This window comes from Saccostrea echinata, unplaced genomic scaffold, assembly GCF_033153115.1.
Source record: "Saccostrea echinata isolate AGI-Se365-2 ecotype Australia unplaced genomic scaffold, CSIRO_AGI_Sech_v1 ptg000007l, whole genome shotgun sequence".
Classification (NCBI taxonomy): Eukaryota; Metazoa; Mollusca; class Bivalvia; order Ostreida; family Ostreidae; genus Saccostrea; species Saccostrea echinata.
The window spans coordinates 6,485,477-6,499,350 of NW_026889756.1; positions in this window are offsets into that span (position 1 = coordinate 6,485,477).

Below are 13,874 nucleotides of genomic sequence, written 5' to 3' on the forward strand. Positions count from 1 at the left end.
ATCACTGTTGAATTCCTCCCATAATGAAATAGGTGAAGTGAAATATATGGAGATAACGAACAGTATTCAAGCCCAAATGTTCATTAAACAATACAAATCAGGAGTAGAGCAAACACGGACCTCTAAAATGTCAGTGGTGGGATCAGGCGCCATGGAGGAGTGAACATCCCCTGAGGACCGGTCACACCCGCCGTGAGCTCCTTGTCATGATCGGGATATAACGAAAAAATCCGTCGACAATTCAGTGTGTAAATAATGGCCTAACAATTAATATTTGACTTAATGATAGATTGTATTTGCTGACAAGGTCATTGTATCGACCATAGAACTTACTAAATGATGACTTTAAACGAGACAGCTGATATTCTTGTTTCATCATCCTGTTTGTCAATAACTTGCCTCGTTTTAAAAATTTTTCATGCGTAGAGCATGCTTTGGCGCATCGAATGAACTGAGAGATATAAACTCCGTATGCAGGTGATAAGGGTATATTGCAGCATAAGTAAGGGAAGTTGACGATTGAAAGTTAAAGTCATCACGTTTATCATAAAGCTTTTTCTAGTAATATATCCAAATATGAAAGAGATGTGTCAGAATCTGTGGTATCTTATATTTCAAGCTCACTGGGATATATCGTATCGACATAAGAATGGAAATAACCATTGTTAATTGACAATTCATCGTTGATATATCTAAATGTCGAGTTGAAGGCCACAGCAAGTTTTTTTTTTTCTTTTCACGTACAGTATAAGCTTTTGAACAAATTCTGCTTCATATGAATACAAAAATAGGTGAAGATAACGAATAGTGATCGATCTCAAAATACCTACAAACAAGACTACAACCTACAAACAATACTACAACCTACAAACAAAGCAAACAAGAAATGTCAACTGCGCGAAATAGAGTTATAAGATCCAAGCAATTTTGTTGTTGTTTTTGTTGTTAAGGGTTTCATATGCAAAATTATCGTTAACCAGTTCATAAACCAAATTAAGAATATAATTAAAACTGCAAAACCTGAAATAATGATTTACTAGAATAACTGTAGTTCCCCCTTTTTTTCTTTTTTTTTCAAGTTTATGGATAAAGCTTTATCCAAGAATATCCCGAGTCTCATAAGCAAGAACGAACTTTTCATGAATATTTTTTTTCAGGATTTTATTAGAAAATGACGACAGGAATTTGTTATCTAGGCTACAACGTGTCCATCTGAATATGTATAGTCTTCTAATAACTATAATATCAATCTAAAAAAAAGGATCTTAAAATTCGTATTTTAATTGCTTTAATTAGAAAGTTTGGAGAAAATTTATATATATATATATATATATATATATATATATATATATATATATATATATATATATATATATATATATATAAATTCACACATCGAAATTTCTCGAAATAACTGTTACATTTTATTATGCATGACATTCTCAAATCAAATATGTCGTACAAACAAGTCCTACTACAATTACTACAACTACAATTTCAGCAAATGAATGGTACAGACGTTACATTTCACATTCTATACGTTTTTAATTTAGAAACTGGACGTACGACTTCCGATCTCTCTAATGATTTAAACCTTATCAAATTTTCTGGATTTCCTGCATGGTTTGTTGATAATTTGATGGTGAGAAAAACTGTGTCAATATTGGATTAAAAAAATGGAAAAAAAAATCTCTAGAAGAAAAGTATACCATCATCAGGCAGAGCCAGATCTTGGATCTTGTCGTCAGATGTACTCTTGTGCATCATTTAGCCAGGAAAACCACAGTCTATATAGCGTATTCTTCCTTAATTACACTGTATCAGTTACATGTATTATTTTAACATGTACATTATGGCTTGGTGTATAGCTTTGATACACCGAATAAAGTTGAAGTCCGGTAATGAGTATCTATTATAACGGATCAATAGTTTCACTCACTGCATGTTTTGGGCCATATTTGTATCATACTTTTCAATTCTTCTTTGCTTGGCCATTTTATGCTGGAATATGAACTAAGTGGAAAGCATTTGTCAAAGCTTTCATTTCATCTATTACTGTAGAAGCACTGATACTAAAAAAAATCCTATTTTAAACACAGTTGACAATTTCGAAACCATGTATAATGAAAATAAATAAAAGCTGTTTCTCAAAAATAAAAAAAATGCCCTGTTTCATTTTTGTCTATTTTGTTAAATATTGAATGAAAAAGAATGTTAAAGATACCAAAATCTTCTCCAGTTATTCAGATATGTCTTTATATCTGTAAAGAACAGGCACGTAGCATCGATTTTGAAAGTGGGTGTTGGTCGGGGGAGGGGAGGGGGGTTGACAATTTACATGAAAAATATTTGACAAACAAAAAAAAGAAGAATTGTCTAAACTCGAAAATCCGAAAATCCTATACATTTGCATAGGAGGATTTCACTATAATTAATCAATGTTGCCCGAAAGTACAGTCAATAACTGTATTGTTATATGAAAAACAGAACAGCCAGCAATTTTTTTATTATGAAAAACAAAACGAATCAATAAAATAGTATTTGTTGTCATTCTTTAATATTCAAACGTTCACGTCACTGGAAACAAATTTATTTAAATGAATTAAATGAATTGAGTCACATACATGTACATTATCTGCAATTCATTGATTTCTTATTAACTTACTTATTTTCTTTTTATCTATTTACAGTGTATGCTAAGTGTTCTTTATTTTATTTTTTATTTTATTATTTTTATTATTCGACTTATCATTTTAAACAGAGAAAATGTGAAAAATATTTTGAATCATCTTTCTTTATCTATATATAGCACAAAAATTGATATTTAAGCTTATTGAATCAAAGCGGGGAAAAAGTTAGAATAAATTGTCAACAAAATAAATTTTCTTTTCATATAGCATTGTAATTGATATTTCATTTCTTTTTTTGTTGAGCCTAAGCATTATTAACATTTTTATTTTTCCTTTCTAATATTGAACAGTAAGCATCCTTCAGAAAAAAAAAATAGAAAAAAAATAAATAAAGATAAAATAATCGAATGTCATGGTAGGCTTTTTAAATACGTCTTCTACTGCATTAGTTAAAACTTTATCAAAAAGAAAGAAAGAAAAAAAAAATTCTGAACCGGAATTAAAACAAAGTACAGCAATGTTTTTGATGTTTTGAGATATTTTTTAAATTGCCTGCCCTTTAACATTTTTAGTACGATTATCCGGGAGGCATGTAGATAATGACCTAGAATTAATACCCATCCTGTACAGTTTAAAGGAGGTCTTTTGGAACCACTAAGACATACCTTTCCTGTGAGGGTCCTTACAAATTGTAGAGTGCCCCATGCCGAGTCAGTTTACTCTAAAATCAATCCCTTGACTACCAATTGTATTTTTCGGATTAGTGATTCACTTTGAAGATAACTTTAAAAAATATTTTTTTAATAATACTTTTAATTAAGGCATAAATCATGAAAATCTGAGATAATCAAAGCAGGGGGAAAAAAAGCAAATCATTAGTCCGTCGTTAGCGGACTCTTTGTCTTTCAGACTTTTTAAATGCATAAAACCATATTGCCAGAAGAAAAACAAGTTTATTATCGACTATATTTTAAAAACACTGCATTATGGCCTTTGGCAGGTTATAACTATTACCAAATTGGAATTAAACGACAGTCAGACATTTCCTTGGTATAAAAAAGCTGAGCATTATGGTATATAAATGCTGCCCTTCTTAGCGAATATCGAGGAGGTTTAGTAAGAGATCAGATATTTCATTCATCTTTTCATTAAAAAAAATTCTTCTTTAGTGATTCTCACCACAAAAATTTATAAATTATACAAAGTAAAAAAAGTCGCTGATTTATGGCGAAATAATATATCAAACGGTATCAATCCATGCGTGCAATTAGCACTTGAAAGACTTTTAAAACTAATGCTTTATTTGCCGAATGGAATATCAAAAAATATTTGCAAATTCACCACAATCTGCATTTCGTATCTATTTTTTCCTTTGATCAGAATATTGACAAAACATGCATATTTAACACTACCGACAAAGCGATCATCTTAGTACTTTAAAATCTGCACTGTAATCTTGTCCTAGGTTACGTGGTGTGCGGTTAATACACTTAGCGGATGTTGCCCTCTAGTGAGGTCAATTCAAAATCTCTTAAAGGAAATTTTTTTTTAGCAAAACCGCATTTTCAGTAATTCTCCAAAAAAAAAGAGAGAAAAGGGAAATGAAATGCATTTTGTCATTTTGTATAAACAACCGAGAGAGTGTTTTATTTCTAGTTTTTGCATGTTATGTAATCTATCACCCACGCAGATCATAAATCAATCTTTGGTAACCTTTCTTTTTTGCTTGTATCATCAAGTGCTCATCCAATTCTTAGATTCCTAGACTGGGGTATATCCGGGTCTTAAAGAAGTTCACACTCGTTAAATTCATAGCCGATTCACTTTGCTCGATATGTGATCTACCACTGACACAGTATGGGTGTATTTACCTGGTTTTTACCTCGATTAAGGTGACAATAAAACGCCCTCTTAAAAATGCGGTCAAATAATGTCCTTGGATACAGTTTGACTTGTTTGTTAGCACCTTTCTTCTGTCAATCAAAATGCTTTCAACATGACACAAAAGGATAGAAAGCAAACGTTGTTATATACATTGGAATCAATTAAAATTAGATCGGAAAAATAATATAATAGAATAAGGAAATAAAAATAAATAAGGATGCATAAATTAGGATCTTTTAGGAGAAAGATACTGTAAAAATTTAACAAAAAAATTCTCTTTTTATTTTGAAGTTGGAGGCCTGGATAATTTCGTACGATTCCCTTATATTTTCTTATTAATGAAATAAGACAGTATTCAAAATCTCACATATACCGGCTACATTACTTTTAATAAATTCAGAGTTGTTGATTTCGTTGTCATTCTAGTATAGGATTTTTTCTTATTTTCCACTTCTTTACTTTTTTGAAACGGCGTTGATGAAGAGGGTTGGGAGGGGGATATAAAAATATAACTTATTTTAAAATGAGGAGTTTTATTGTTAATAATAGCATCTACTGATTTAAGATTTTATGAGGAAAACTTACTTTCTATTTATGGTCGGGTTTAACTATTAATTAGATAGGCGTCGGAATCGATCAACTTTTTATTTCATTTTTAGTCTAGACACACAACTTTTGTAGCAGAGACGTTTCGCATGGTGTTGGTACAGATTGATGTTACACCAAAATATTTTATTTAAGCCACAAAGTTCTGAAAATGTTTAAAACTTTCTTTATTACTAAAGTTATTTGACAGGAATATTTATCAAAATAAAACAACAGCCCAAAGAATGTTTGAATCCTATAATGAAAATATTAATCCTTGGAGGACAGCACACAGAGTTGAAGTATTTTACAGTCTTTGAGGACAGCACACAGAGTTGAAGTATTTTACAGTCTTGGAGAACAGCACACAGAGTTGAAGTATTTTGCAGTCTTGGAGGACAGCACACAGAGTTGAAGTATTTTGCAGTCTTCGGACAATGCATTTCCTTTCTTTTGTGATTTGTAGAAAATGCATGATGTGAAAATTTTTAATTATTTCATCAACTCCCCTTACTTAAGTAGCAATATACCCTTATCACCTTATATAGGGTTTTCGTCGATTCGATATAGAAGAGCATGCTCTTTGTTTGAACAATTTCTAAAACGAGGCAAGCTATTCACAAACAAATTGATGAAACAAGAGCATCAATAGTCTCGTTTAAACTCATCATTATGCAAGTTCTATGGTCGATACAATAACTTTGTCAGCAAATACAATCTATCATTAAATCGAATGCTGAATGAAGGTTTTCATACTAATTGTTAGGCCATTATTTACACACTGAATTGTCTACGGATTTTTATGTCTTCCCGATCATGACAACGAGCATATGACGGGTGTGACCTGTCGGAAAGGGGATGCCTTCTTCTCCATGGCACGTGATCCCACCTCTGATGTATTTTTTTCTATGGACCTTCGAGCTTAATTACTGTTTATCACCATATTTTATGTATGCCAATAAAAAAGCTATTTAAGAAAAATAAAGCCAAGAATTACTCAAGAATAATACGGTCTGATAGGTGTATTTCACTTTACTGTTTAGGCTTGTTGTCAAGGAAGGCAATTTTTTTTTTTTTCAACCTTATAATTTAATTTTAGCTGTAACACGTAATTTGATTGGATAAAAGATTTCGTTTATATCGTATAAGTTGTCTACGTCACACTGAGTTACGTCAAAAACGTATTAATCCGCTTGACGTTACTTTTAAAATATGTTGAATTTGAAGCCATTTTTGGAGGAAAAATTGTCTTATTGTCCACACTTAAATTAAATAAGGAATGAAGCTTATTTTAACCTAAGTTATACGATATAACATAACTTGGGGTAGTTTACGCTTTTTTACAAACCTCTCCGCTTCATTCCTTAATTATTGCGTCGTTTTTTGACTGATATATTTTATATCAATTATTACCGTCTGTTTTTATATCGAATGACACGCAAAAATTCTTTCTAAAATTGACTACGGAATGTTCCATCTACCTGATCAATACATGGGACTCACGATGAATGTGACCGGTCGACTGGAAACCTAACCCCATCTCTAAAATTTCCAGTGTCCGTGTTTTTCTGCCCAGTTCAGAGATTTGTATTCTTTTTAGTTTTTTTTTTTTTTAAATCGATCACTGTTCATTAGCTTCACCTTTTTCATTATAAAGAAATACCTGTCGTTTACTTTTGGCTACCTTGTGCACTTTAAATTATCTTTTTTAACCTTTAAAGTACAGCAAAAATATATTAATTAAATGCATATATTTTGCAGGTTGACCTAGGAGTGGAATATCATTACATACATTTAGTGTCTGTTTGAATTCTAATTCGTAATTTACATAAGAATTTAACAAAGTATTCAGATAAACTATTTAAAGAAAGTTTTTGATGATAACTAGATTTTTTGATGGTTTTGGAAATGTACAATCCTTTATAACAGGTAGCAATATAGCCTTTTAACATCCTCTCAATTACGTAAAGGTCACTGAGTTCAGTACAGTTTTTATCAATGAAGTCATTCATCGTCAGGGTCGAGTAGACAAAAGGTGAATGAATGAAGGCCGAATTCAGCAGATTTACACCTGAACAATATAAATTCTTTATAAAAAACACTTTGATATCTGGGGGAAGTTAGTTTTAGTGCATCTTGGAATCTTTAACACTCCTATGTACAGACAAAAAAGATATACTTCACAGTAAGCCAATAGATAGGTATTTAGAATTTTTTTTTATTTTAAAAAGTCTTTGTCACTCAAGTACACAGAGCTTGTTTTCCACAATAATTTTACTTTATTATATGTTAATATTTATATAATAATAATTTATGATTTTAGAATGTTGCAATGGTGCACAGTCTACTTATCAAGAGCCAACATAACAAGAATTCTTCACCAAGCCTCTCCCTCGGTTTCCTTTTTTTCGGCATTATTTCATTCCAATAGCAAAATTTTTGAAAGATTTATTGGCTACAGTATCCTTTCCCTTTAGCTCCCTGTGGATCCGAAACCTTTTTTTTTTTTTTTTTTTTTTTTTTTTTTGCAATGAAATGTGAAGATAACGAAAAGTAATCAAGCTCAGAAGTGCATTGCCAATACAAATTTGGAGGAGAGCAAACGCGGACATATAAAACCCTCAGAGGTGGGATAAGTTCCATGAGGGAGTAAGCATCCCCTGTCGACCGGCTCACCTGCCGTGTGCTCCTTGTCATGATCGGGAAAATATGTCCGTTTGAAATGCGAAATCTCATTTTTAAGTCCCGATATAGCAATTTTAACTGTTTTCCAAATTGTTTGTATTTGTTGTTAAAATATACACAAGACATAAAACGCGACAAAAAGTTGAAAATTTTAGACCAGATTATCGTTAAAATATAAAATTGCCGTGAATAAAGACATGTATTAAAATTGGAGCTGTTTACTGGCGAGCACTCACGAACAGTCATGTAATGGATTGCATTGCAGTACAAATTTTTTTTAAATAATAAAATAATGTATATATTATTTTTTTGTTTTGGTTTAAATAAATACACCTTAATTTAAAAAAATACCTTATTGAAAAGGAATTTTGAAGAGAATAAAATGAAACATGGACTTTACTAATACCCCCAAAATACCCAAATGTGGAAAGAAATCTGAATCTTAAATGTGAATTCTACTACTTAAATAATTAACTGTAATCATGTGTCAATATTATGCAAGAAATGAAAACACTTTTATCAGTTAAGAGATTTCCAGGTTGACAATATGCACTTTTATCCTAATGCTAAATATTCATATGCCTAGTAATTGGAAATATCAAATGATTTGACTTCTTCAGTTTTTTTTTTGTCTTGGGGTGTTACAGAGAAACGTATATGCGCATGTAGATACATTGACATGTTTTTCAAATTTTTAAAATCAATGCGCACCGCAAACTCTCTGAAGACTCCCTAGAATTAGAAATTTCCTTCTAAATTTTCCGTGGGAGAATTAAGTGATTTTGTGTCTTGGTTTGTCCCAATGTAGTGTCTCAGTCAAGAAATAATATCAATTAATTAATGCTTCAATTTTGTTAATTACGAAACAGGTGGGACAAGGATATTTTTGGTAGGACAAGTAATTTTACAATGGTAACCTGTCTGAGGTCTACCGGTAAACATTTTTGTCTACTTCTAGTTAGGTGTTTTGCTATGAGTGCAATTTCATTTCCCACACTCTCACACAGTACAAGCTAAAATACAGACATAACGCGTTCAGAAGTATATATGCCAAATGTTCTGCAAAAGATATAAATATTAGTTTTTAATAATATTCTCAGGGAAAAAAAGAAATTCAAAATGATTAGAATTGCTGATTTATATCTTTAAAAAATAAATTTCGGTCAATGTATTTAATTGTATAATAAAACTTTTTTCAAATTGAATTTATTTGTAATTTATTGAGAAAAGATTGATTGATCAGGTCTACTCATTTTATTGTCATGTTTTTTTTTCTTTACTGGAGACAAGCAGCCAACCCTTATGTAAGCCAGGAATTACTCTGATATTCTTGACAACATCACAGAATGCAAATATAAGTAATAAACAACGATTATTCAGTGAACATGGCATTATGAATAGCAATAGCTCTGCTGGCATATTTTCCATGATGCGCGCTAGCGCGAAATGCCAGCAGAGCAATTGCTATTCATAACGCCATGTTCACTGAATAACGTTGTTTATTTCTTAAATGTTATCAGTATAAACAAACATGTTTCCCGACAATAAACTTAAATGTATATATTCTAAGAACATCATTTTATATGAAAACATATAAGGATATCTGTTATGTGTATGGTTGTAGCAATGAAAATGGATTACAAAATACACTCATAACTAGTTACAATTACCGGCGCACTATTTAGCTATCAACGCAGTAATTAATCTTGTTTCTATAAAAAATACCATACATCTGTATTTCTTCAACTATTTATTTCTATTATTGAAAGATTATACCAACGGATGGAATTTTTTGTCAATGGATTGTATTTGTAAAAATGTGTAGAATTTTATCAATGAATGGAATTTTTATGAATGGAGTCATCTTTACGCATCATTACAGATGAGTAGTCAATGTTTGTCAATCTTATCAAGCCTGTAAAAAATAAATTGTTATTTTACCCCAGTATGAAGGAGTAAAAATGAATAAGAGACCAGATAACGAAATGGGTGAAGATAAGTAACGGTGATCGATCTCAAAAAAATCTACAAACAATACAAATCTTATACAAATCTGTGACAGGCATAAAACGTGGCCCCTTAACAAGAATTTAACACTTATTTTCTAATTTATTAATGATCAATTATGAACAATTATTTAATTGTAATTACATATATAAACCATTATTTAACAAGTATTTGTAAAATACAATGAATTAATAGAAGAATTAATAATGCTAGTTTAGTATAAGGGACAGATGATACAAAATTTTGTTTTACCAAAAATCTTGAAAATAACAACTTTGAAAGTCATGTTTATATAAATAAAAGGAATATATTTCACCCCATTGATTTTAATTTTTTATTCACATTTCACAATAATCGTAATTAAGGTGAGAAAAATTTGTATAGATTGATAAAGATGGCTACAGAAAGGAGGAATTTTGAACATCTTAGAAAGTTTACAATTTCTTAATATTTTACAAATTTATTATTCGAATCATTTAAAACCAAAAAAGGTCCAAAAACATATTTCAATCCAGGAATCCATTTTTTTGTATCATGTGTCCTTAATTAAAAGCAAAAATCTATCACAGTTTTTATAACCAATAATTTAATGCTGCGAAGTAATAACAATAATAACTAAACACAGTAGTTAGAAACAATAATTTCACACTGCAGTTATAAACATTATTCGGGCACTAACTTTGCTCCTATTTATAGTCCTATGAAGTAGAATTGATTTAAAAACTAATGAGAAGAAGAAAACACTTGCTGTGGCATTCAACTCGACATTCAGATATATCGACGACGTTTTATCAATTAACAATAGTTACTTGCATTCATATGTCGACTCAATATATCCAAGGGAATTTGGAATTAAAAGACACCACAGAGTCTGTCACATCTCTTTCATATTTGGATGGACTACTGACTATAAACGAAAAGGACCAACTAACAACCAAATAATATGACAAAAAAGATGACTTCAGCTTTTCCACCGTCAATTTTCCTTATTATGTAGTAGTATGCTATCACCTACATATCGTGTTTACTTCTCCCAACTTATTCGATACTTGAGAGCTTGCATGCTCTGAGCACTTTTTAAACCGAGGCAGGCTAATGACAGATAGGATGATGTTACAGTAAATTGTTGTTCAACAGCCTCGTTTAAAGTTAGCGTTTCGTAAATTCTGTGGTGGTTATATGACCTTGTTAGCAAATGTAACCTATCACTGAGTCGTATTTTGGTTTTTGAGATTTTTTTTAGACGGAATGTTCCGTCTTCTTGTTCAATACATAGGGATAAAGGCGGGTGTGACCAGTCAACTGGGGATGCTTTCTCCTCCAAGGCACCTGATCGCACCTCTGGAATTTCCGGGGGTTCCGTGTTTTATGCCCTGTTCATAAATTTGCATTGTTTGTAGATTTTTCTGAAATCGATCACTACATTATCTTCACCTTTTTCATTTCAAACATTTCTTTTATAATTATATATTAATGTCTATAATTATCAAGAAGGTAACATTGCTTTTCGATTGAAATAAGATGTTGCATAGTATGAAAAGGAGTTACCTGTAATATAATATTTATTGAAAAATAATCTCTATAGAAAACATTAGAGGGGACATTTTTGTAGCAATCAATGTCCGTTTGACCATGACTTTTTTGCATTGCTTGAAATTAAATCTTATTCCGTGAAGTAATGTTGAATCTATGCATTGGGTATGGGAATAAAAAGAAAATTTTTATTTGGGATTTCATATACAAAACGGTATTCTTTTTAATTCATTATTAATGTAAGCAAATACATTGTAAAGGAAACATCATCATATGTAATCATTTTTTATTTGGTTTTTTAAATAAAGTTCAATTTAAAAAAAAACTTTAAAAACAAACAAAAATAGTGTCGTACTTCTTCAACATATAGCGGTCTACAATGCATCGCTCTGGAGAAGATAAGATCATTGCTGACTGTGAAATATCTAATAAAGTGGGTTTTTTCTGTCATTCAGAAATGTCTCCCCCACAAGACCTGTGTAATGACAGCCACTCCTCGAACAAGTTTCTATGAAAGAGAACATAACACATTAAACGTACGAATTAAAATAGAAAAGAACTTCATAAAAATTTAGACTTAGAATTATTTGCTTGTCAGAGAGAACTAGCGTGTTTTATTTGTTTTTCTGAACAATGTTTTACTTGATTTTTCCATATTTTATATAGGGTTTTAGGCTGTTATACAGCAAGGTACTACAAAATTAAAATCGGGGAAACCGCATGAATAAAATCTTTTTTTTCACTTTACCACTTTTGATGCTTAAAAGTAAAATTTTGAAGATATTTTTGAAAGCTAGATTATAAAGAACAAACCAGTTTTTATTTGTAAAACATTGAAGTTGTCAGATATGCACTAAAATGAATTAACTTGAAAACAGGAGCTATTTTATATAACAAAGATATTTAATTTCATTAGAATATAAATCATCCTGTATTTTGCTTTACAGTGCAAAATTCCAATCTTTAGAAATCAAATATGTACGATGTATGTTTAATGATTCATCAAAAATATACATATATACTTTGCAGGTAGTCTTTAAATGTCGCAGTAATGAGTCGTATTTATCAGTTTTCCAAATAAAAAAAGTAATGCAAAGCTTTATTTCAGAAGAAATGTCCAGGTCCTGCCTTCCCCTCGTTTAGAAGTATTTATAATTTAACAAATCTCAAAAGATGTTGATTTTATATCGACCTGAAAAGGAGTACTTATTCACATTTCATTTATCAAATGCAGTTAAAGTATACAAGAAGATTTGTTGATTAACATCTTAAAGTATTAATAACACTATCTAATTTTAACAAGTAAAGTAAACAACAGACAAACAAACAAACAAAAACTAAAGTTATCTGAGAAATTGGACTTGAGAATGATGAAAGACGAATCTAAAATGTTGTGTACGCATTTCAATTATCAACGCAGTGCCACTGGATGACGTCACTACTTAAAAAAATATTGTTTACAAGCTAAATAAGATATTTACTCATCTTTATTCAAAAATTAACCACACATATGTTTTTTAATGTGTAAATCGTTTGCGTTGTAGTACCCATAAATTGATTTATGAAATCATTTAAAAATTGTGTTGACAGATTTTGAAATAAGGAGTAGAAAGTGATGAAATTCATCAGGATTGGTTCTGCGCTCGTATTAGAAATATGTTCCTTATAAATTTTAATTAGATTTCGTTTTAAAAAAAATTCAGATTCGAATGATAGAAAAATTGTTGGAAGTATTTCTAAATCATTCACAATAGAATGCTATTTTCTTCAAGTTAAAAAATAGCATTAAAAAAATAATTTTTTCAATGTAAAGATATTCTTCTCAAATCACTTTAAAGACATTAATCAATTATTTGAATGAAAGTTCACGTGAGCCTTCTTATATATATATATATATCTATATATCTATATATCTATATATCTATATCTATATATATATATATATATATATATATATATATATATATATATATATATATATATATATATATATATATATATATATATATATATATATATAAAAGAAGGCTCACGTGAACTTTCATTCTAATAATCGACTAATGGAAATAATTACATGTAGTGACTATAAATAATACGTACGCTCGTAATATGCAAATGCAAGGCCATGGGAAATAGCTTATATACCTTATAATAGTACTTTCGGCGGTGACATGTGTTTGCCTATTTTTGCGATTTGCGAAAATAGAATTCGCCAAAAATTTGATAACTTTTTATAGGCCTTAATAGTCTATATTGTTTAATTGTTTATGTATCTGCATAACACGTTTGCAGATATTTGATTTGGACTAAAGCTTTAAAAGAAATAAAGTATGCACAATAAAGATACATTCCAAATAAATGTAGTGGGATTCACCAAAATTTTATCCGCCCAAATTATGGTATACCAAGCTATGCAGACTAAAATATTCCAATGTACGATGTTAATTAAAACAAGTATATACATCAGAAAGAAAGCTATAAAATATTGAAACAAATGTGGGGGAATATTATAAAATCATGTTATTAAAATCTAAGAATATTAATCATCAT